Source organism: Tamandua tetradactyla, chromosome 10 (genome assembly GCF_023851605.1).
Source record: "Tamandua tetradactyla isolate mTamTet1 chromosome 10, mTamTet1.pri, whole genome shotgun sequence".
In the NCBI taxonomy this organism is placed as follows: Eukaryota; Metazoa; Chordata; class Mammalia; order Pilosa; family Myrmecophagidae; genus Tamandua; species Tamandua tetradactyla.
Genome location: NC_135336.1, coordinates 99,463,528 through 99,488,813, shown reverse-complemented (window position 1 = coordinate 99,488,813; position 25,286 = coordinate 99,463,528). Strand labels below are relative to the sequence as shown.

The 25,286-nt window shown below is 43.8% G+C and overlaps 1 long non-coding RNA gene across 1 annotated transcript; it reads left to right on the top strand.

The window, feature by feature from the left end:
* The first annotated feature begins 323 nt into the window (after positions 1-323).
* Positions 324-24,435, top strand: LOC143648086 (uncharacterized). The gene is made up of 4 exons (XR_013158356.1): positions 324-1,043; positions 2,353-2,519; positions 23,535-23,726; positions 23,895-24,435. It is a non-coding gene; the product is annotated as an uncharacterized LOC143648086 (long non-coding RNA).
* The last annotated feature ends 851 nt before the right edge of the window (positions 24,436-25,286 follow it).

The window sequence follows — 25,286 nt, the reverse complement described above, 5'->3', positions numbered from 1 at the left end:
AAACCAGTCCACCTCTGGTGTATTGCATTCCAGCAGCACTGGAAAACTAAAAGAGATGACAATGGTACAAAGTGTGCTATTATGAGCTAATCACTAGTAAACTCATTTACGAGACAAACTAAGAGCCAGAGAAGCAGGTGTGACTCCAGGGGAGCCATCAGCGCACTCTGTCTGCCTAGCACTGTGACCGCCTGGAGGCTTTATGGATCCCAGCAGACCACGTTCCTAAAGCTAATTCTTTCCCGCAGTGTAGACTTCTTGTGGGTGGGTGGGACTCTCTGATTGGGTTACTTTAGTTGAGGGTGGGCCAGGTGGGTCTTAATTCTCTTACTGGAATCCTTTATAAGAGGATGAAACACACAGAAGTTCAGAGAGAAAGACAGAGACGCTTCAGAGAGAAAGCTACAGGCAGAGCAGCCAGAAGCTCAAAGCAAGGAAGCTGGGGAGGCAGAGCCAGCGGACCCCTGTGCCCGGCCAGCAGCCGCTCTTCAGAGTCCCGGTACCGTCTTGATGATGCCTTGATTTGGACATTTTTAAGCTTGAAGTTAATACATCCCCGTTGTAAAAGCCAATCCATTTTATGGATTCTGCATTTCAGCCGCATCAGCAAACTAAAACAAGCACCGTTCCCTGCCTTTCTTCAGGTGACTAAATGGCTCGTTTCCAGGGAAGACTCCCCCCCCAGGTGCTCCAAGTAGGTCTGACCTCACCAACCCTGCGGTCTGGCCCTGACCAATCAGAGCACCCTGCCATTGTGATTGGTCTGAGCTTGCTCACATGATTCAAGCTGGGCCAATCAGAGGCCCTCCTGGACATCTGTGCTGGAGCCAGCGGGAAGGGTTGGCATGTGCATGGGTAGGACTGACCCAGGGGGGTGGGAGCCCCAGAGTGCTGCCAGGAATCTCTCTGGCCATCTCCCTGGCTGAGAGGGACATGCCTTGGAGCCATGGGGATGGGCAGGGGATGGGAGAAGACCCACGACATCTTTGAGCCGGGACAGGCACCAGCTGTGTACACCCTGGACCTTGCATTTGTGTGAGCCGGTAAGCTCCCTATTTTGCTTCCTCTCGTTTGATACAGTTGCAGTTTAGAGAGAGTCCTGCCTATACAAGCCTTTTACTATAGGGCTTTTAAAAGTAGCATTTTAAGGAAATTGCAGCTAGCAATCCCCCTCCCCCTCAATAGAAATAAAACTAGCTCTTGATTCAGGCCATTGAGAGAGGAATTATCTACGTTGTAGGGGTGCAGATAAACTTTTGCGTTTATACACGTTTTCCCCGCCCTGCCCTCGCCTCCTTCCGCACACACTTTCAGGGTCCTGTGAGATGAAATCACTTTCCCCAGCCGCTAGGACCTTACCAAGGACTGCAGAATAATCATTTTCTGAGTGGTACATTTTTACCGTTTGGAAAGAGTTATTGGCACTTCTGGAAGGAAGCCTGGCCCACCGTCTGGGGGTCATTTTTGAGTTGGTTGGCCCAGGCTGACTACTTGGGAAAGCCCTTCACCCCTGCACACCCATTTTGGATGCAGGCAACATATTGACCTTATTGTGTGGGGCCAGTCCTTGGGGCTCTCTGATGAGGGCTTGGAAACTTGCCCCCTGCCTCCCCATGAGCCACATGGGGTATTATCCTGAGGAACAAACCCTCCCCAGGTTCGTCTTTTGGGGGATCCCCTGGATTCACTGACACCCCCTATGTCAGCAGTTTCTCTTGCCCCTTCCACCCATACCTGCAACTCTCACCTGGCCAGGGCCCAAGCAGATGCAGGCAGGATTCTCAGTGGGATCCCGGCCTCACCCTCGGGTGCCCCGGGCCTGAGGTGTCTGGCCACTGGAAGTCCCAGCCACCAACTCCCCAGCCACTGCAGCCGCAGTGCTCCCGGCCATCAGCCAGATGACCAGAGCTCCAGGTCACCCCCAAAGCAGCCATCCCTCCTTTCCCCACCCCCCGTCTCTTGCCACTACAGTTCCATAGAATCGGGATGCAAGGGCTTACAGAGAGACTGAGCTCTGAGGCGGGCTCAAGGGAGATGGCGCTGACCTGGGAGAGAGAGGATCCGATATCTCGGCCAGCTCTGCTGCTGGGGGCTGGGGGGTGGTGGGGGGGTGTCCTCGGGCAAGTCACGTGACTTCTCTGGGCTACGGTTCCTCACGTGCATGTGTGAAGGGAGGCGCTGGCTGTGGTCAAGGGCATTCCAGCCATCCCCACCTCGCTACAGGGGCCAGGTGGTGAGTGGGCACCGCTGCCTCCTCCACAGGGCAGCTCCTTTTCCATCTGACTCACTCAGTGGTAGGATCCTAGGCCAAAAAATATACTTGAAAACTACCAAATTGCGTTATCCCTGAAGGACTTTCCCGTTCTGTGAGACGCTGAATGAGAAAACTAATGGCTGGCCCAGAATGACTAATGTGCTGGAGAGACGGTGGTAAATCTGGAGCAAATCAGTGAGCACCTGGTGGGAACTGTCCACCCCTCTTCGGGCACTTCCACCTCTGCCTTACATTGGAGTAACAGGTACACGTGGCCTACACCCCCCCCCCCATAAATACATACTAAATAAATAAAATATGAAACAGGAGGATTATTGAACTTCCTTCTAATTTTATGTTTGAGAGAAAATTCCTTAGTTTTTTTTTAATTAAATACATATTAAAGGTCCTTGTTTGAAATAAGTTCCCTACTATAATAAAAGGTTAAAACTAGCTAGAAGGAATGTTATTTTTGTTTTATTGCTTATTTATGTAGAAACTTTTGTTAAAGCACATTGTTATAATTTTCCCAGCCTTTCAAGGATTAGAAAACTAGAGAAAGTTCAGCAAAGCAGAGTAAACATCCTAAATGCTGCAATTGTTCTGAATTCAAAATGCTCAGAGAGAAATATTTCCCCACCCTCATTTTCAGGAGAACAGAGAACACTACCGCATGTTGTGAGCCAATTTTAACTATTCCCATGCCCCCCACTTTAGAAAACACTTAGTACATGTTTTCTAAAACCTTTGAGCTTGAAATTTCTACACCCCAAACTCTTAATACATTCACACAATCATGTAGTCAGTGCTGTAGTTCAGTTTCAGAGAATGCCTTGCATTCGATGAAGCTGCTAAGCTGCCTCAATTTCCCCAGTGAAATGGGGAGCAGTCTGGTCCAAGAAGACCTGGAACAGGAACACACTATGGGCCGCTTACCAGTCCAGTTGGTGCCAGGGTGCAGAGGGGACCCACTCTCCGTTCCCAGGCAGCCGTCCACAGCCACGTGTGTTCACAACACGATCACATCTGCAGCTTCCAGACACAATGGTGCATGCAACAGGCCATACTCTGCAGCACCTGGAAGGGTTCCAGAGGGTTCCACCCCATGTCCTGATATGTGACCTTTTAAAACCAGGTCTCTTAGACATATGCTTCGATGTTCCATGCAGTCTTCTTCCCTCTTGCAAAATTTTGAATGGGAAGTTGATGGTGAGAAGTGAGGACAGAGGGGAGAAGGTCAACATGGCAGTGATTGGGAGGTAATGTGTATACCTGGTTCTCTCTGTGATATTGTGCTCCATTCTCTGTAGTATTTGAACTGCAGTGTCTCATCCTTCCTTCATTCCCTAAGTCAGTCAGGAAGTTAGTGAGTGGAACATTTGTGGAACTTCTACCAAGTGCCAGGCATTGTGCTAAGGTTACAAGATGAATAGATATTGTTTCTGTTCTCAAGGACCTTATTGTCTAATGTAGGAGGACAAATAAATAATAACAGCACCAAAACTGCTGCAGTAATCAAAGTACGAGCAGCATACTCTGGAAGCAAGAGAAAAAGCCACACATTTGCTATGTTATTTTGGTATTTTGTTTTAAAAATATTTTTATCTGAAAGCTATTTTGCCTTTAAATTGTGATTTTAAGAGAAAGAGATCTACTTTTAAAAAGATGACTATGTATTGTAAGATTCCTAATATATATAAGAGTAAAATGTATATAAACAACAGCTTAAAGGAATCAATGGGGAAAATGAAAGGACGGAGTTAAAGCTGTAAGTTTCTTATGCCATAGTGAAGTGGTGTAATGCTATCTGAAGGAAGACTGTGACAAATTTAAATTTTTTACAGAGCATTATACTAAAAAGCCATAGAGCAAAACAAGTAAGTACAACTAATAAGCCAATAGCAGAGATAAAATGGAATACCTAAAAAATATTCAGCAGAGTAAGGCAGAAAAAAAAGGAAAAATGTACAAACAATTGATAGGATGAATAAAAAATAAATAGCAAATAGTAGACTTAAACCCAACCATATCCAAAATTATCTTAAATATAAATGGGCTAACTCTGCCTCCAGTTAAAAGGCAGAGCTTATCATCTTGGACAAAAGAAAACAGGACCCAGCTATAGGCTGTTTACAAGAATGCAAAGACAGTTTAAAGGTAAAATAATGGGTAAAAATATACCATGCAAGCACTAAGCATAGGATAGCTGAAATGGTATCTTGGTTTGTCGGAGCTGCTATGACAAATACCACATGAATTGGCTTAAACAACAGGAAGTTATTGTCTCAGATTTTGGATGCTAAAAACCCAACAACAAGCTATTGGCAGGGCTTGCTTTCTCTCAGGGTCTGTAGTGTCCCAGCAATTCTCTGTCACATTGTGATCGCTCTCTGGATTCTTCTGACTTCTGACCCCTATTGACCGTCCATGAATTTCCTTTGCCTTAAGGACTCCAGTCATATGGAATCACCACCCTGATTCAATTTGGCCCCATCTAAACAGAATCTTCAAAGATTCTATTCACAAATGAGCCCCCACCTTAGCTAATAATAGCAGCTTCAAAGGTCCTGTTTACAAATGGGTTCACACCCACAAAGCTTGGGGTTTGGCTTGAATGCATCTTTATGGGGGACATGATTAATCCCAAACAAATGACTATATTAGTATCAAAATGAACCTTCGAACAAGAAATATTACCACAGATGAAGGGGGATATTCAGAATGATAAAGGAATGAATTCCTTTATGAAGAGGACATGTTAATCCTACATGTATATGCAGCTAGAAAGAAATTTATAGCTTTAAGTGCTTACATAAGAAAAGAATTAGAGCCTCAAAATACATAAAGGAAAAACTGGCAGACCTGAAAAGAGAAATAGGCAAATCTACAATTACAGTTGGTGATTTCAGTGCTCCTCTCTCAGGAACTGATTGAACATGTAGAGATAAAATCAGTAAGAAGATATCCCTTACTCAGGGGCAATGCTATCAACCACTGCCCACCAACAGACCTTATTAATCTTTATACACACCCCACCCAACAAGCAAATTACACATTCTGTTCAAATGCACATGATACAGTCATCAAGACAGATCAGATTCTGGACCATGAAGCCAGTCTCAATAAATTTTAAAGAATTCAAATCATGGAATGTATGTTCTTTAACCACAAAAGAATTAAACTGTAAATCAATAATAGAAAGGTATGGGGACAATCCAAATATTTGTAAATCAATAGCATACCTCTAAATAACTCATGGATCAAAAAAGGAATCACAATAGAAATCACAAAATATATTGAATGCAATGTGTGGTGGCTTGAAGCTCCATGTACCCCAGAAAGGCATGTTCTTACTGATCCCTCCCTATGGTGTAAACCCACTGTAAGTAGGATCTTTTGATGAGGTTACTTCGGCTAAGGTGTGTGTGGCCCATCCCAGTCAGGGAGCTTAATCCCATTACTAGACTCCTTTACCAGCAGAATGAATTCAGACGAAAGAGAGATAAAGCAACAGAAGCAAGAATTTGCAAAGAACCCAGAAGTGCAGGAAGAGCCCAGAAGTTGCTGCCATGTGCCGAGGAGCCAAAAATCACCAGCATCCAGCCCAGAATACCATCTTCAGGAAGAAAGCATCACCTTGTTGATGCCTTGATCTGGATGTTCTCTTAGCCTCAAATGCATAAATGAACCAGTTCCCATTGTTTAAGCCAACCCATTTCATGTTATTTGCTTAAACAGCCTAGAAAACTAAGCGTGAAAATAAAATCACAATAATATCAAAATTTGTGGGATACAGCTAGAGGGAAATTGATATCTTTAAATGCTTATGTAAGCAGAAAGCAAAGGTCTCAAATCAATTATCTAAGTGTTTAAGCTAAGAAGTTAGTAAAACAACAGCAAATTAAGCATAAAGAAGAAAGAAGAAAGCAGTTCAGATAACAGTGAGGAAACAGAAGACAGAAAAATAACAAAAAAATCAACAGAACCAAAACCAAGTTCTTTGGGGAAAAAAAGCCAATAAAAATTGCTAAGTCTCTATTTAAAAATAAAAAAGAAAAAAGAGAAAAGACATAAATGATCTATATCAGGAATTGTAAGAGGGCATCACGATGGATCCTGTATTAGTTAGGGTTCTCTAGAGAAACAGAATCAACAGGGAACACTTGCAAATATAAAATTTATGAAAGTGTCTCACGTGACCGTAGGAACGCAGAGTCCAAAATCCACAGGGCAGGCTGCGAAGCCGATGACTCCAATGGATGGCCTGGATGAACTCCACAGGAGAGGCTCACCAGCCAAAGCAGGAATCCAACCTGTCTCCTCTGAGTCCTCCTTAAAAGGCTTCCCATGATTGGATTTAGCATCACTAATTGCAGAAGACACTCCCCTTTGGCTGATTACAAATGGAATCAGCTGTGGATGTAGCTGATGTGATCATGACCTAATCCTATGAAATGTCCTCATTGCAACAGACAGGCCAGCGCTTGCCCAATCAGATGAACAGGTACCACAACTTGGCCAAGTTGACACCTGTCCCTAACCATGACAGATCCTATAGATATTAAAGTGATAAAAGGGAAATTATGAACAACTTTCACCAGTAAAACCCACCTAATGCACCAATTAATGGATCTCATAAAACACTTTTGCAAACATGACATTTTCAAACATTGTTTAGGCTCAGCTCCACAAGGGCAGGGATTTTTTGTGTTTGGTCACTAATATAACTTGACTACTTAAACTAATTCCTGGAAGATAGTAAGTACCCAATAAATGTTGTAGTATGAATGCCTAACCTAGGATTACTTTAATAATCACTTCCTATACAAGGCTGATTGTTCAATTGAGGCTTTAGTCTGAACAAATCCTTTGAACATGACTGCAGACTGCTAGTTGGAAAAGTTCTTAGCCCTTAGGCAAACTTTTTTCTCTCTAAAAATGGTAGTAATTCACATCATTGGTTTAATAAGGTAAGATTTCAGCTTCATATACACAACTGGCACACTTCAACCACCATTTACACATCGAAGCAGAGAACAACTGGAGCACATATGAACAGAAGCTAGGCACAGATCCATTGGCCTTCAGGAACAAGTCCTGTGGTGTTGTCATCAGGCAGGTGCTACCAGTCACTGCATCCTTGTTCTCTTCCCCCGCCAGCCTGTCTTCTGAGCTCCAGGCCTCCAACATGCAGGCAGCCTGGCGGGAGGGCCTCGCCTATAAGGAAGTAGTCCAAACCTGCCTGGACCACTACTGGTTGGAGTTAGTGACTTTCTGCTATAATTTAGTTTTGTTTTACTTTCATTTTATTTGTTTCACAATGAAAGCAGGTGGAAAGACACAGACTACAGGAGAGAGATTCAAGAGCTCTGATGAGGTGGATGCCTTAAGACCTAAATGCTCAAGATTGAAAGGGTTGGGTGAAGTTTTGATAGCTATTGTTTTCCAAATTGAGTTTGACAGAGAATTTACTCATCAGATGATTCCAGGCTGAGGGAGTCATATGACATTCATTATGTAGTTTGTGCAGAGCACCAGTGTAGAATAAGGCTGGGTTTTGCTTTCACAATGTTCACAATCTTCAGAGGAACTGGCCTCCACCAACCTTTTGTGGTAGATTGGATGACGCCCCCAGCATAGACATGTTCTCAATTTTGATCCACGTTCCTGGATCTTCAGGACCTCTTGAAGATGTAATTTTTTCTTAAGGTGTGGCCCAACTGAATGTGGGAAGGTCTTAATACATATCATTAGAGGCCTTATAAACTGGAATCCAGAAGTCAGGGGAAGTCACGGGGAGAAGCCAGAAGTCAGCCGAAGCCAGAAGGGAAGAAACAAGAAGAGAGATACCGTGTGACGGAGGCAGAGATGTCAGTCCCTGAGCACCAGAAACTCTGGGGAAAAGCAAGGCCTGTTGATGGCTGACTCTTAGCCTCCCAAAACCTGAGGCCATCAATTCCCATTGTTTACACCAATCCATTGCATTGTATTTGTCATAGACTTGGGCAAAGTAAGACACCTGCCAAGTCCCACTTGCTCTTAACCCCGAGTCTGCACACATCTCTTTTTCTGCCAGGAATGGCTCCCCTCCCTCAACTCCAGTTTGCTTGGCAAATTTCTCTTGGTTCCTCAAGGCTCTACTCTTTCTATTGGGAAGCCATCCCAAGCCCACATACACACACACAGGCACAGTGTGGGGCCTTCCCCTGGGTTGCCCTAACCTTTTGTGAATACCTCCATTGTCTTTTTGCACTACAATCTCTTTTGTTCAGTCTTCCTCAGTAGATAGCACCTGGCTTGACAGCAAGAGCTGGGTCATATTTGTTTGTGAATCCTCACTGGGTAGGACAGTTCCTGACGTTGACTGGGCTTAATCACCTTCTAAAATAAATGGACAGCTGAATAAATTAATGGATGATTTTCATCTGGACAGTGGAAGCCTGAACAAGATCCTGTTGGAACCCACAGGTGGGAGATGGGTGTGGGAGGTGAGGAAGAAAGGAGAAAACAGGGAAAGGGTGTACCTGGAAGCCTTAAAGCATGAGTAGTGTCTCTCCAGGTTCTCACAGGTGAGTTGTAGTTACCTGTGAGAACAGGTAAGAGGGCATGCCAGACAGAGGGAATGGCAAGAGCGAAGGCACAGGGGCATGTGCTGTGGGGCCTGGCATGGCAGGATCACAGAGTGTGGGGGGTCCAGGCAGGAAATGAGGTTCATGTGGACCCGGAAAGCAAAGCAGAAGGATGGGTTTTATTCTGCAGGTGGCCTCGTGGGAGACGGGTTTGGTTTCTGACTCAGCAAGCTCAGTCTAGCAGCTGAGAGGAGGGCAGGCTGGGAGTGGAGACCCATGTTTCATTGTGTCAAATCCCCTGTGGACTACAGCTTCCGGTCTTTCCTTTCATTCTTCTCACTCTAGCGAATGCGGTGGTCAGCTACTACAGGACCTCTTCACATGTGGAGGGGGATTTCCCCATAGTTTTTTTGCACATAGTCAAGCGAAGTATTGTTCTTTGATATGTCACCAAGAAAAGCAGCAACAGAATTTTTAAAAAACCAATGAATATAATACAAAAGGCAAAATGGTAGAGGAAAATATTATCCAAACAGTAATAACTCTAAATGTCAATGGACTGAATTCCCCAATTAAAAGACATAGACTGGCAGAATGGATTAAAAAACAGGATCCTTCTATATGCTGTCTACAGGAAACACATCTTAGACCCAAAGATAAATATAGGTTGAAAGTGAAAGGTTGGGAAAAGATATTTCATGCAAACAACAACCAGAAAAGAGCAGGAGTGGCTATACTAATATCCAACAAATTAGACTTCAAATGTAAAACAGTTAAAAGAGACAAAGAAGGACACTATATACTAATAAAAGGAACAATTAAACAAGAAGACATAACAATCATAAATATTTACGCACCGAACCAGAATGCCCCAAAATACGTGAGGAATACACTACAAACACTGAAAAGGGAAATAGACACATATACCATAATAGTTGGAGACTTCAATTCACCACTCTCATCAATGGACAGAACATCTACACAGAGGATCAATAAAGAAATAGAGAACCTGAATATTACTATAAATGAACTTGACTTAACAGACATTTATAGGACATTACATCCCACAACAGCAGGATACACCTTTTTTTCAAGTGCTCATGGATCATTCTCAAAGATAGACCATATGCTGGGTCACAAAGCAAGTCTTAACAAATTTAAAAAGATTGAAATCATACACAACACTTTCTCGGATCATAAAGGAATGAAGTTGGAAATCAATAATAGGCGGAGTGCCAGAAAATTCATAAATACATGGAGGCTCAACAACACACTCTTAAACAACAAGTGGGTCAAAGAAGAAATTGCAAGAGAAATTAGTAAATACCTAGAGGCAAATGAAAATGAAGACACAACATATCAAAACTTATGGGACGCAGCAAAGGCAGTGCTAAGAGGGAAATTTATTGCCCTAAATGCCTTTATCAGAAAAGAAGAAAAGGCAAAAATGCAGGAATTAACTGTCCACTTGGAAGAACTGGAGAAAGAACAGCAAACTAATCCCAAAGCAAGCAAAAGGAAAGAAATAACAAAGATTAGAGCAGAAATAAATGAAATTGAAAACATGAAAACAATAGAGAAAATCAATAAGACCAGAAGTTGGTTCTATGAGAAAATCAACAAGATTGATGGGCCCTTAGCAAGATTGACAAAAAGAAGAAGAGAGAGGATGCAAATAAATAAGATTAGAAATGAAAGAGGAGACATAACTACTGACCTCACAGAAATAAAGGAGGTAATAACAGGATACTATGAACAACTTTACGCTAATAAATACAACAATTTAGAAGAAATGGACAGGTTCCTGGAAAGACATGAACAACCAACTTTGACTCAAGAAGAAATAGACGACCTCAACAAACCAATCACAAGTAAAGAGATTGAATTAGTTATTCAAAAGCTCCCTAAAAAGAAAAGTCCAGGACCAGACGGCTTCACATGTGAATTCTATCAAACATTCCAGAAAGAATTAGTACCTACTCTCCTCAAACTGTTCAACATAATCGAAGTGGAGGGAAAACTACCTAATTCATTCTATGAAGCCAACATCACCCTCATACCAAAACCAGGCAAAGATATTACAAAAAAAGAAAACTACAGACCAATCTCTCTAATGAATACAGATGCAAAAATCCTCAATAAAATTCTAGCAAATCGTATCCAGCAACACATTAAAAGAATTATACATCATGACCAAGTAGGATTCATCCCAGGTATGCAAGGATGGTTCAACATAAGAAAATCAATTAATGTAATACACCATATCAACAAATCAAAGCAGAAAAATCACATGATCATCTCAATTGATGCAGAGAAGGCATTTGACAAGATTCAACATCCTTTCCTGCTGAAAACACTTCAAAAGATAGGAATACAAGGGAACTTCCTTAAAATGATAGAGGGAATATATGAAAAACCCACAGCTAATATCATCCTCAATGGGGAAAAATTGAAAACTTTCCCCCTAAGATCAGGAACAAGACAAGGATGTCCACTATCACCACTATTATTCAACATTGTGTTGGAAGTTCTAGCCAGAGCAATTAGGCAAGAAAAAGAAATACAAGGCATCAAAATTGGAAAGGAAGAAGTAAAACTATCACTGTTTGCAGACGATATGATACTATATGTAGAAAACCCAGAAAAATCCACAACAAAATTACTAGAGCTAATAAATGAGTACAGCAAAGTAGCAGGCTACAAGATCAACATTCAAAAATCTGTAGCTTTTCTATACACTAGTAATGAACAAGCTGAGGTAGAAATCAAGAAACGAATCCCATTTACAATCGCAACTAAAAGAATAAAATACCTAGGAATAAATTTAACCAAAGAGACAAAAAACCTATATAAAGAAAACTACAAAAAACTGTTAAAAGAAATCACAGAAGACCTAAATAGATGGAAGGGCGTACCGTGTTCATGGATTGGAAGACTAAATATAGTTAAGATGTCAATCCTACCTAAATTGATTTACAGATTCAATGCAATACCAATCAAAATCCCAACAGCATATTTTTCAGAAATAGAAAAACCAATAAGCAAATTTATCTGGAAGGGCAGGGTACCCCGAATTGCTAAAAACATCTTGAGGAAAAAAAACGAAGCTGGAGGTCTCGCGCTGCCTGACTTTAAGGCATATTATGAAGCCACAGTGGTCAAAACAGCATGGTATTGGCATAAAGATAGATATATCGACCAATGGAATCGAATAGAGTGCTCAGATATAGACCCTCTCATCTATGGACATTTGATCTTTGATAAGGCAGTCAAGCCAACTCACCTGGGACAGAACAGTCTCTTCAATAAATGGTGCCTAGAGAACTGGATAACCATATGCAAAAGAATGAAAGAAGACCCATCTCTCACACCCTATACAAAAGTTAACTCAAAATGGATCAAAGATCTAAACATTAGGTCTAAGACCATAAAACAGTTAGAGGAAAATGTTGGGAGATATCTTATGGATCTTACAACTGGAGGTGGTTTTATGGACCTTAAACCTAAAGCAAGAACACTGAAGAAGGAAATAAATAAATGGGAGCTTCTCAAAATTAAACACTTTTGTGCATCAGAGAACTTCATCAAGAAAGTAGAAAGACAGCCTACACAATGGGAGACAATATTTGGAAATGACATATCAGATAAGGGTCTAGTATCCAGAATTTATAAAGAGATTATTCAACTCAACAACAAAAAGACAGCCAACCCAATTACAAAATGGGAAAAAGACTTAAACAGACACCTACCAGACGAAGAAATACGGATGGCCAAGAGGCACATGAAGAGATGCTCAATGTCCCTGGCCATTAGAGAAATGCAAATCAAAACCACAATGAGATATCATCTCACACCCACCAGAATGGCCATTATCAACAAAACAGAAAATGACAAGTGCTGGAGAGGATGCGGAGAAAGAGGCACACTTATTCACTGTTGGTGGGAATGTCAAAGGGTGCAACCACTGTGGAAGGCAGTTTGGCGGTTCCTCAAAAAGCTGAATATAGAATTGCCATACGACCCAGCAATACCATTGCTAGGTATCTACTCAAAGGACTTAAGGGCAAAGACACAAACGGACATTTGCACACCAATGTTTATAGCAGCGTTATTTACAATTGCAAAGAGATGGAAACAGCCAAAATCTCCATCAACAGAAGAGTGGCTAAACAAACTGTGGTATATACATACGATGGAATATTATGCAGCTTTAAGACAAGATAAACTTGTGAACCATGTAATAACATGGATGGACCTAGAGAATATTATGCTGAGTGAATCCAGCCAAAAACTAAAGGACAAATACTGTATGGTCCCACTGTTGTGAACGGACATTCGAGAATAAACTTGAAATATGTCATTGGTAACAGAGTTCAGCAGGAGTTAGAAACAGGGTAAGACAATGGGTAATTGAAGCTGAAGGGATACAGATTGTGCAACAGGACTAGATACAAAAACTCAAAAATGGACAGCACAATAATACCTAATTGTAAAGTAATCATGTTAAAATACTGAATGAAGCTGCATCTGAGCTATAGGGTTTTTTTTTTTTGTTTTTGTTTGCTTGTTGGTTTGTTTGTTGTTGTTGTTTTTTACTATTACTACTACTTTTATTTCTTTTCTTTATATTGATATTTTATATCTTTTTCTGTTGTGTTGCTAGTTCCTCTAAACTGATGCAAATGTACTAAGAAACAATGATCATGCATCTATGTGATGATGTTAAGAATTACTGAGTGCATATGTAGAATGGTATGATTTCTAAATGTTGTGTTAATTTCTTTTTTTTCTTTCCGTTAATAAAAAAAAAAAAAAAAAAAAAAAAAAAAAAAAACCAATGAACCAATCAACTGGGCTTGAAGTGAAAGCAGAGAAAGAGAATATGGTATTCTTTATAAATAATTCTTTATGAGAATGTCCTAAAACACTTTTGACCCAAGACATAGTCTACGGTAGTCCTTAGAAATCTCTGCTCTTCCAACATTGTATAATATTTGGGATAATTTATACCTAGACTTTCTTCTCCTTTGCTGTGACTAGTGTACTTGTGAATTCAAATTGAGTTTGCAGAGCACTGTGATAAAACCAGCTCAAGTTGGCTATTTAACCCTTCTAAATGAGCTCCCACTGCCATGCAAAGGTAAAATTCACGTTTAGGTGAACAGATTCATTATTTACTCAAATCTTTCCGAGAATTAATATCCCCTAGTCCTGGTACAATCCATGGCATCTGCTAAGGTACTTTGCATTTACATAGTGGTATCTTTGCCAAGGCTTAGGGTTTTTTTTTGTTTTTTTCCCCCTATTTTTATTCCATATGTTCTACTCATCTGCTGACAAGGTAGATAAAAGGAGCCTCGGACTCAAGGTTTTCACAATCACACAGTCACATTGTGAAAGCTATATCATTATACAATCATCATCAAGAAACACGAGACAAAGTGTAAATGCTGAGAGATTCCAAACAGAGTCAAGAGGTTATCCTGGAGGTTATTCTTACGCATTAAATAGATATCACCTTGTTATTCAAGATGTAATGGAGAGGCTGGAGGGAACTGCCTGAAAATGTAGAGCTGTGTTCCAGTAAGGCTTGGGGTTTTATAATCTATTTATTCTGTTTTGAAGTAACACTTTTCTAATGTCCAGGAAGCTTTTCTAATGTCCACTACTCTCTAGTTGAAAAATTACCCTGGGGAAAGAATCCCTGCAGCTTTTTGTTTTCTTGAAAATCTTTTTGCTAATGTCATTTCTCTCCAAGTGAAATTCTCTTATATTATTCAGAATATAGAGTTTTAAGCCATAACATTGAAGAGTATTTCTTTTTAGGATAAATTCTTCTTTAGAAAAATCTTAATGATCTTGAAGAGTTTCCCCTTGACTTGTCTGGTGTGGGCGTGAAACCTCTTAGGTGTTACAGAGAGGTGTTGAAAAGGGTTAACCCCAGGCATGCCAGTTTGCATCTGTGGTGAACCCCAGAAAAGCCTCATTCAGTATTGCTGGGTGGGAATTTTTTGATTGTCCATGGATATGTGACCCACCCAACTGTGGGTGGTAACTTTTAATTAGATGGTTTCCATGGAGATATGTCTCCACCCATTCAAGATGGGGTTGCTTACTGGAGCCCTGTAAGAGGGAACCATTTTGGAAAGAGCCACAAGAACCCACACAGCCAGAGACCTTTGGAGGTGAAGGAAAACGCCCCTGGTGCAGCTGCATGAAACAAGAAGACTGGAGAGAAAGCTAGCAGATGTCGCCATGTTTGCCATGTGCCTTTCCAGCTGAGAGAGAAATCCTGAACGTCCTCAGCCTTCTTGAACCAAGGTATCTTTCCCTGGATACCTTAGATTGGACATTTTCATAGTCTTACTTTAATTTGGACATTTTCATGCCCTTAGAACATGTAAACTTGCAACTTAATAAATTCCCCTTTTTAAAAGCCATTCTGTTTCTAGTACATTGCATTCTGGCAGCTAGCAAACTAGAACAGCAGGGGAATATATATGTATATTTATTATATCTTGGGTATATGTAGGTATATAATATATGTTGGTATAGTTTCAATGAATTATCCTCATTACCATAGATCTAGGAATGCTGATTGCCACAGTGCTAGAATACCTGAATCTATTTAAAATAAAGAACATTCAAATGGGAACTCTGAGAAACATGGCCTGGTTCGTGCTTAATTGTTTGGCCAAGACTGTTGAAGGTTTGGTACCTTTTCATATGAAGGGACTGGTTGGAGCTGGTGCTGTTGGCATCTGTCCACCTATCCATGCTCCCTGGCACTGAGTGTTCCTGAACTTGGCATGTCCTCCTATCAGCACCTGGGACTCTCTTGATTCCTTACCCCTCTTCCCACACAATAAATTATACTCCTATCCTAGAATCAATGTTTGCTTCTGGGGGCCACCAACCTAAGATGCTGGCCTATTTGAAGTTTGTTTCAAATAACTGTATTTTAAGGTTTGAAAAACAAGGAGATGGTTAATTAAAAAACAAATAAATGTCAAGTTAAAATAAAAAAAATACTTTGCCACCCTATTGCTACCAAAAGAAAAGAGAAAAAGAAATGTTTAAACAAATTATTTTTTTAATTAAACTGTCTAATAACTTATATTTGGACTTGATATTTTATCAATTGATCTGTTTATAAAATGAATTAAATTTAAGGAATACCAATGACTGAGGGCCCTGAGAGAGCATCAGCCTCCTGAAGTGACTTCCCCTATTCTCATCTCCAAGGACACTAAAATCCCTCTTCTGAGATCCATCTAACCCATTTCTAATTCCCCTGACAAAAAACTATTGCATTTTATATGCATGCAGCAAACAATTTAAAATGAAAGCTTAAAAATCTATTTAAAATAGCATCAAAAATATAAAGTATTTAGGAATAAATTTAACGGAAGATGTTGAAGAACACTAGAAAGTACAGTACATTGCTGAGATAATTGAAAAAAAACTCAAATAAATGGAGAGATATACCATCTTCATGGATCAAGACTCAGTGTTATTAATAGGTTGCTTTTCACAAAGTTGGTCTATAGATTCAGTGAAATTCCAATAAAATTGCACTAGGTCTTTTAGTTTGCCAAAATTGCCAGAATGCAATATACCTGAAATGGGACTTTTATAAAATGGACTGGTTTTTATAAAAGTTACAAATGTAAAGTTCTTCTGAGGAAAGGCAGCTAGCTTTCCTCTGAGTATTTCTGTCACGTGGGAAGGCACATGGCAGTTTCTCTCCTGGCTTCTGGGCTCCAGGGGCTTTCTCTGGGGCATGTCATTTCTGCATCTCCAAACACTTGGGTCTGACCTGCCTGAGCCACTCACTTCTGACTCCTCCTGTTAGGCCTCACTCATTGTGCAAGGCACTTCCCTTAGCCAGTCACAGATGTAATTGGCCACAGATGAATTTCACATGCTGATGATTTAAGTCCAGGAACAGAACAACAGGGCACCATCACCTGGCCATGTTGACATCTGAACTTAACTATTACACTAGGTCTTTTTTTTTTTTTCTTGTAAACATTCGCAACTAATTCTAAAATTTATTTGAAAATCAATGGACCTAAAACAAGAACAAGGTTGGAAGATATATACAATCTGCTTTATGACTTACTAAAAAGATTCAGCTGTCAAGATAGCACAATACAGGAAAAAGAATGAACAAATGGGTCAGTGAAACAATATAGAGACTCCAGAAATAGATAACGCTTGCATGGCTGTTTGATTTTCAACAAAAGCACCAAAGCAATCCAATGAGGAAAAGAAAATCTTTTCAGCAAATGTAACAACTGTATATCCACATGCAAAAATATGAACTTCAACCCCTCCCTCACAAAATACACGGAAATTAATATAAAAAGACCTAAAATTAAATGATAAAATTGTAATGCTTCTAGGAGAATACATAGGACTTGGAAGTAGACAAATGTTTCTTAGGACACAGAAAGCAATAGCCTTAAGTGAAAAACAAATTGATAAATACATCATAAAAATAAAACTCCTGCTTTTCAAAAGATACCATAAAGATAACAAATAGGCCAGGTTGGGAGAAAATATTATCATATGTATATCAGTAAAGAATGTGTATCCAGAATATACAATGAACTCCTACAACTAAAATCAAAGGATTTGCTACCCAATAGAAAGTGGGCAAAAGATTTAAGCAGATACTCATCAAGGAAGATATAGAATGTTCAAAGAACACATGAAAAAATGCTCAATATCATTAGTAATCAGGAAAACAACAAATGAACTATAATTTGATATCATTACTCTCCTACTAGAATGTCTAAAATTAAAAAGAATGACAACACCAATTGCTGGCAAAACCACAGGGCAATACTCATAGGTAAAATGGTACAACCACTTTGGAAAAATATTTAACAATATCTCCTCAAACTATAGATACATCTACCTTTTGACCCAACCATTCCGCTCTTAAATATTACCCAAGATAAATAAAACTGTATGTCCATTAAAAGGATAGTACAAAAAAGAGTAGCTTTAGTTGTAATTTTGGAATTAGGTTGGGTTTCCAGCATTAGCAGACTAGATAAAGAAAATGTGGCATTTTCACACAATGGAACAATACAATCAATAAAAGTAGTTGGCACTACCAGTACACAAAATGATGTGATTCTCAAAACATAAAGCTGAGTGGAAGGATCCTCGCACAGAGGACTCTGAACTGTGAAAGTCCATTTTTATGGAAGAATAGAACCATACAAATTAATCTGTGGTAAAATGAATCAGAACTGTAGCTTCCTGGAAACTAAGAAAGGTCATGAGGGAACTTTTTAGGATGATGAAAATGTTCTCTTGACAGAGGTTTAGACTAGACTTAAAATTTATGCGCAATGCTGTATGTAAACTTCACCTGAACAAAGAATCATAAGCTCACAATCAACTCTAGTTTTGATAAGACATGCTGAAGGGTTTGAGAGTGGAGCATACTGATCTGTACAGTTTACTTTAAAAAGCGTCCAGAAAATGGATGGGTATTGGTTGATTATAAAGATGGAGATGTGATAAAGCAATTACAGCAGATTGTGCATTGCAGAATCTGGTTTTCCATAAAGGTCCAGCGAGTATAAATTGGGGGTCTATGAGCCATGGAGTCTCCGCCCAATTACTCAGCTCTGCCATCGTAGCAAGGCCACAGCCACTGACAGTCTGTGAATGGGTGAGCACAGCTGTGTTCCAACATAAATATATTGATAGATACTGGAATTCAAATTTCATATCTTTTTTTTTTTTTGGCATGGGCAGGCACCGGGAATCGAACCTGGGTCTTTGGCTTGGCAGACAAGAATTCTGTCACTGCCCTAAATTTCATATCATTTTTGCATGTCACAAAACAGCATTCTTTGATTGCCTTTCAACCATTTAAAAAATGTTGAAACCATTCTTAGCTCACAGGCCATATGAAGACGGGTGGTGGCCAAGATTGGCCCACAGGCCATAGTTTGCCAACACCGATCTAGGAGTGAGCATTTGGGTGCTTATCGTACCCCAATTCTATCAACTTTTATGTATATTTGAATTTTTAAAAATAAAATATTGGGGGGGGGGAGGAGACCACAACAGATAGTTTCTTCAAAGTCTCCTATTGGTGAGTATTCCTGGCCATATGTGCACACCCATATGTATTGCTCCATGTGTTGCGTCTGGGAAGGCAAACAGGCTTGGGGAAGTCCCTTCTGCCTGCACACAGAGCTCACTTCTTCTGTCCATGCCACGGATTTTGCCCTGGTGATGTGTTCTTTTATGGCCTCTTCTGAAACGTACAGCTGCAGGATCCTTTCTCTGTTCCTTCCCACATCCCTGCTCAACAGCCATCGCTTCCATATCCCTTCCATCTATTGCAGGGCTTGAGATCTCATGTATGGCCTGGTTCCTTAATGGTAGAGTCTGTATTTCCGTTTGTTATCCTCTTGTTGCTTGTGAGTCTTCCTAGAGGGTAAGAGGAAATTCTGACTTAAAACCACCTCACTTAAACCAGAATATTCCCGTAGTGCATTTTAAAAGTGTGTCAGCTATACCCACCTTTTACATTTTTACCACATCCTATTCTAGGTAAGCAGTAAAATAGATGTGTTCCTTCGAAGAAAATAGAAAGCCATTCATTTATATCACTGCTTGGCTTATTAAAATAAGATAATCTGTAGGCTAAGTACAATAAGGATGGTGAGTAAACCCAATTTCCTAAAATGAACAAAAAAATGGGTAAATATAATTTCTCACCACAAATAAGTAAAACAAACATTATAGTCTCAAGGTTATATTAAATAAACCATTGTGGTTTAAGTAGAATCTCGCAGGAAAGCTTCTTAGTAATAAGAAGCTCCATTTTATGACAGCAAGATAGCAGACTAAAGGTAGATTTAATTTTAAGTATGACCTGCAGATAGCTAGAGTTCTTTGTCTTTTTGGCATCCAATTTAGATGTGTTCCCAGCACTCACTGCTCATTTATAAAACATCTGACGAGGCGCTGAGGGGACTTCACCTAACCTTCCCGTGGGTGCAGCCTGCATGGGGAGTTGGCTCCCGGGCTCTGTCTGCAGAGCAAGGAAGGTCAGCTGGGCAACGGGGCAGGGGTACCTGGGGTCACCCCACACGGAGGGAACAGCATGTGTGCAAGTAGTGAGGCTTCCAGAAGCTGCACGTGGTTCAGCAGGGCTCAGGCACCCAGCGGGAGCTGCAGAGTGAGGCTGGAGAAGGAGCAGGTGGTGGTGTGCTGGCAAACGTTGAACAACTGGGTCTCTGCAAAATGCTGTGTGTGTGTGTCTGTGTGTATGTGTCCGTGTGCGCACATACGTAAGTTTATTCTAAATCGTACTGATGTGAAACCTGTATAGCATGCATTTTACAAAAAATAATGAAATAACAACATAAATTCCTTTTGCCAGTGATTCACAGGGGACACTGCCATTGATTTTTGTCAAGCTCTTGTCTTCGTAGCCAACCCGCAGGTGCAATTTGACCACAGTTTGACACCTTTTTGTGCTATTCACGGTGTATCTGTTACAGGAGTGACACATGTTTAGGTTAATCTGCATGAATAATTTTTTCCTCCATCACTTTTTAAAGTCCAGACAGGTAACAAAACAGTGATTCAAGTCCTGATTTGCAGCGTTTGCTGATTTCCCACCGTGGCATTTCCAAGAACAGGGGCGCCCGCCGCGGCTCACAGCTCGGCGAGCAGACCGCCTCCACAGCACAGGTGCGGTGGGCTGTAGCAATCAGAAAGTGATGCGCGTTTCTTTGCCTTTGTTTTAACATCATTTATTTCATTGCGAGTTCCTATGCTTTATGTTTGAAACCACCCGTTGAACGCGGGACGCTGTGATCCCTCCAGCCCTCGCGCTTCCTGCAGCGAGGGGAGGGGTCCGGGAGGCCCCCAGGCCGAGTGGGAGGAGGGGCCACGAGAAGTGGTAGCGGAGGTGAGGCGGGCAGCTCTCTCGGGCCTCCAGGCAGGCTGAAGGAGGCAGCGGGGTGAGAATGGGGGGTGGGGGAGAGGGAGGAAGAGGGGCAGAGAGACCGAGACAGAGCGGGGCAGATTAGAGACCTCACTCCCTGCTGGGAGAGGGTCTTGGGGGAGGGGGAACAGGAGGGGACGAGCACGTGGGGGATGAGGAGGAGGCGTGAGAAGCAGAGAGGGGGCGGGGCGGGGGAGGGGTCCAGCTGCAGGACAGCCGGTGGGACGGCCTGGGCTTGTCTTGGGAGTCTCGGATGTCTGAGCTGAGTTGAGGCTTAGCAGAGAGGACTGCGCCCCAGCAAGCGGGAGGTGACATCCCTACCTGACTCCCACCTCCAAATGGCAGTGCGTGTGCAGCAGGGAAATAAATAACGGCCTCGAGGTCACCCACGTCCCAATTCCCTGGACCTGTGCATATGTTACCTTGTGCGGGAGGGGGATTAAGACAGCTAATCAGCTGTTGTTAAACTGAAGAGATTATTTGGGGTTACCCCATGGGCTCTGGCTGGGGAGGGGCGGCAGGGCTCAGAGCCAGCCGTGCCATGGGGAAGACTCTTGCCATGGTCGCTGGCCTGAAGACGGCGGAGGGGCCACGGGCCATGGATTTGGGGGGCCCCAAAAGCCAGAGAAGGCGGGGAAACAGGTTCTCCCCTGGTGCCTGCAGAGGGAGCAGCCCTGCCCAGCCCCTGCTGTTAGCCCGTGAGCCCCACTTTGGACATGTGACCTCCACAGTGTGAGAGAGTGAATTTGCGATGTGAGTGGATAGGGAGCCCGGCCGCACAGGAGAGCCATATGTCCATCCCTCCTGTTGTCCCCGGAGGGGGGCCCGGGGCTGGCCCAGCTGGCCTCGCTCCCCTGCCAGGCCGTCAGGGCGCTGGAACCAGGCTGCGGACGGGAAGCGCTCGGGGCGAGCGGGTGCCTGCAAGGTGCCCAGGCGTGAGCTGTGCCCAGCTGTCACCCGGCAGAATTGGATGCCTGGGGGCCCAGTCCTTGTTAAGCCGACTTCTCTTGGAAGGCTGGGTTCCATTTTTCCAGAAGCAGTGGTGGCTGAGAAGTCGCCGAGGCCTGGGCACAATGACAACTGTGCATTGTTTCCCGACAGATGCAGCCTGCATAATCGGCTTAATTCCTGAGAGCATGGCCCAAAGCGAGGCTGCTGGTACTTGTGTGTTTGTTCTTTCATGGCTTGGGGGAAGGCCATCTCTGGGAGTTGTTCCCTTCCGACAGAGCAGCAGAGCAGGAAATGTCCCTTTCGGGGCCGCAGCTGGCCTTGGATCTGCACAGCCGGCTGTGGCCTTTCCAGAGAACTTCCTCAAACGCCTGCAGCGCGCTCCCGGGACGAGCCTGGACAGGGAAGCAGTGGCTGTGAGGATTGCAGTTAGAGGCCCCAGGCAGAGAGGCCACCATGTGCTAAATCGGAGTGATTTTCCCCAAATTACAGCTAAGTGAATGAATGAGGGAAAAAGGACCAGAAACCACATTAAGTATTTCGGGTGCACACCCCCCAACCTGCCACCTGCTTCCATTGGCCTCATGCCCCACCCCAACCCCAGGCCTCGCCAAGCCTTCCGGCTTCCGAGACACAGGTCTTGGATTCTGGAAAACTCCACAGAGTGAACCAGAGGCCGGACTGTGGGCAGTGAGGGCTGGGGCCGCTGCCATTGGGGTCCCAGGCTCTCCTGTCTGCCCCGGCCTCCTGGGCCCCTCCTCCTCCCCGCCCCCTGCTCCTCTCGTGCCCCCAATCCTTCCCCCTCCCCAGGCAGCTCCAGATCTGCCTGGTAGAGAGACCCCAGAGCCTTCAGGTGGCTCCGCAGGCCTCGGGGAGAAGACGGACCCTCTTCTGCATGGGGCTGGGGAGGGGATCATTCCAAAGGTTTAAGCGGACCCTGCCTGGCTGAGTCGCAGGTGCAGGTTGGGGTGTGTTCAAGGGACCTGGCAGCATGGGGTCTGGGTCACCTCGGGTCCCACAAAGACCGCAGCCTCTGCAAAGACGCCCACCGCAGGGCCAGAGAGAAAGGCCTCCCTGTTCCTCCGCCCACAGAAATGCAGCCTTGGCTGCGTTGTGGGGTTCTAGTCGTGCCTCCTGCCACTGCTCAGAACCCCTGGAGCACCTGGGCATTGAGGGAAGGAGAGGGCCCAGCAGAAAAAAAAAGCCTAGTTTCCTGGCTGCTAAACCAAACACCACCCCATGGGTTGGTTTGACAACAGGGATTCTTGGTCCATGGTGTAGAGGCTGAAGGCTTCCTTTCCTGGGGTCCAGCAACCATTGGGGTTCCTTGGCTTTTCTGTCTCATGGCCATGCATGTGGCAATGCTGTCTCCCTTCTCTCTTGGGTTCCATTGAATCCCAGCTTCTGGCTGTACCCCTCTTGCTTGCCTTCTCTGTAAGCATCCAGTAACCGGGAAGACCCAGTCAGACTCAGAGGGGCACGCCTTAACTGAAGTTCCTCCTCAGAGTCCTATTTAAATGGATTAAGATTTAGAACATGTTTTCTAGGGTCCATAACTCCAAGCCATCACGAGGGATTTGAAGCGTCTCGGGTCAGAATTAAGTGGGGTAAGATGGACCTTGCCAAGGGGCCCAGGTTTTCTGTTAGCAAAGGCGAGGGACAGAGCCTGGGGCCCAGCCGCCCCTCCGCTTGTTGGGTGTCCTACCTGTGTGCCATTGGTCCTCCAGCTGACTCATAAATCCTTGGAGCTTATGTGTCTTTCTCTCCCCAGAATGGCACTCTTTGCTTTGTACACTGCTGGTGCTAAATAAGTGCTGACTGCAAGGAGCCGCTCTGCGGTCTGTGACTTCTAAAAGCAGGCCCTGAGAAACTGGGCTGCACCGTCTGTGACCTCAGATGACACCAGACAACGTGGGCACGACGCCCTGGGGCCGGGCACCGGTCAAACCCTCTCCCCCAGAAGGTAGACACTCTCGCTGCCCGCCTGCTGGAGCTTCCTTTCCCAGGTTGTGCCTGAGTCCCTTGTCCCCTGGCCACCCTGCCCCTCCCGTCATTTCCACGCGTCCCCATCCATCCATCTCCTGTTGGAGGGTTTAGGGGGTTTAGACTCACTATTTGCATCTTGGTACAGAGACCACTGAACGCAAAAGGGCACCAACCTCCCCTCTCGGACACCTCCTCTTACCTGGATTCGCATGGATTTGACATGCGTGGAATATATCTGTGACCTTTACACATGGTCGCAGCGCGGCTCCCAGACTTGGGTGGAAGTTGGTGATGACTCGGGGGTAATTTTTCACTGAAAATCCTGCACATTAATGAAATGTCCCCTCACCTGTAGTCGCCTTGGGTTTTTTCTCTTCTTTTCTTTTTTTTTTTTTCCCTTTCATCTTAAAACCCACAGAGATTAAGACTGGAGTTGGCTGCTGAACGTTGTAATACTTGGGCTTCCGGGTGCCAACTTGGTAAAACAAACAAACAGGTCATCATCTGGCCTCTCGCCCTCATGACCCCCAGCCGCTGTCTGGGATGGTGGAAGTGGCCGCTGGAGATTGGCCCTGCTGACAGCTGTGGACAGGAGCAGCCACCCTGGAGGGGCACCCGGGCCACTGGCCGCCCAGACCACAGGGCTTCCATTTGCTCAGTTCCATCTCTAATTGCGAAGCCCTGAGTTAGCGTATGGGCCACAGCGGTAGCGGACCCCCAGCCTGAGGTTGTTTCTGCCCAGGACCTTGAGTGCACATGTCACCATGGTTACCAACGTGTTTATTTTGGCCGGGCAGATGGAGATTTTCACTACTCTAAAGAGAATGTTTATAGACACTTTCAGAGATGTGTAAAATATGATGCAGCCAAAAATGACTTAGGGGAACCCCTGCCCAGTTTCACACTCGTGCCATGTCCTCGGGCCAATAAGTATTTATTGTACAAAGCTGAAGTCTTCTTTGAGCCCTTAGTCCCTCTGATCCATGTATCTGGATTGGGGTGATTTCCCTGCCCCAGAAGGCCTTGCAGTGAGGAGGGGGCTGGCGAGCCAGGGCATCCCTTTCTGAGAATTCAGTACCCAGAGGGATGCGCCACCATCCGACCCTGCTACCTTCCCTTCCTTGCCACAAATCTGCTGGCAGTAAAGGGTTAACTTAAGAGGCTTGGGTGCTCAAACCCTGCATGCTCCAAAGAAAGGACGAGCCTCAGCCTGGCCCCTGAAGACAACCTCTGAGCCTCTGGAATACCCTGCCTGATAAGAGTGCTGTGACCTGGGGCCTGGTCAGTTTATGCCAACTGGGGTTTGCGATGGACGTCTGTGCATGTCTCCTGGGACTCTGGTTTGCACTGCATCAGTTTGACCTCTGGAGACGCAGGAGAGTGAGGAGACAAGGTCAGATACCTGGACCCTCCATGCCTATGTGACTGGCCCCCAAGAAAATCCCTGGACACCAAGGCTTGGGTGGGCCACCCTGGTGGGCATCACACACTGGTGTCATCACCTGCAGTGTCATCACACTGGTGTCATCCCACACGG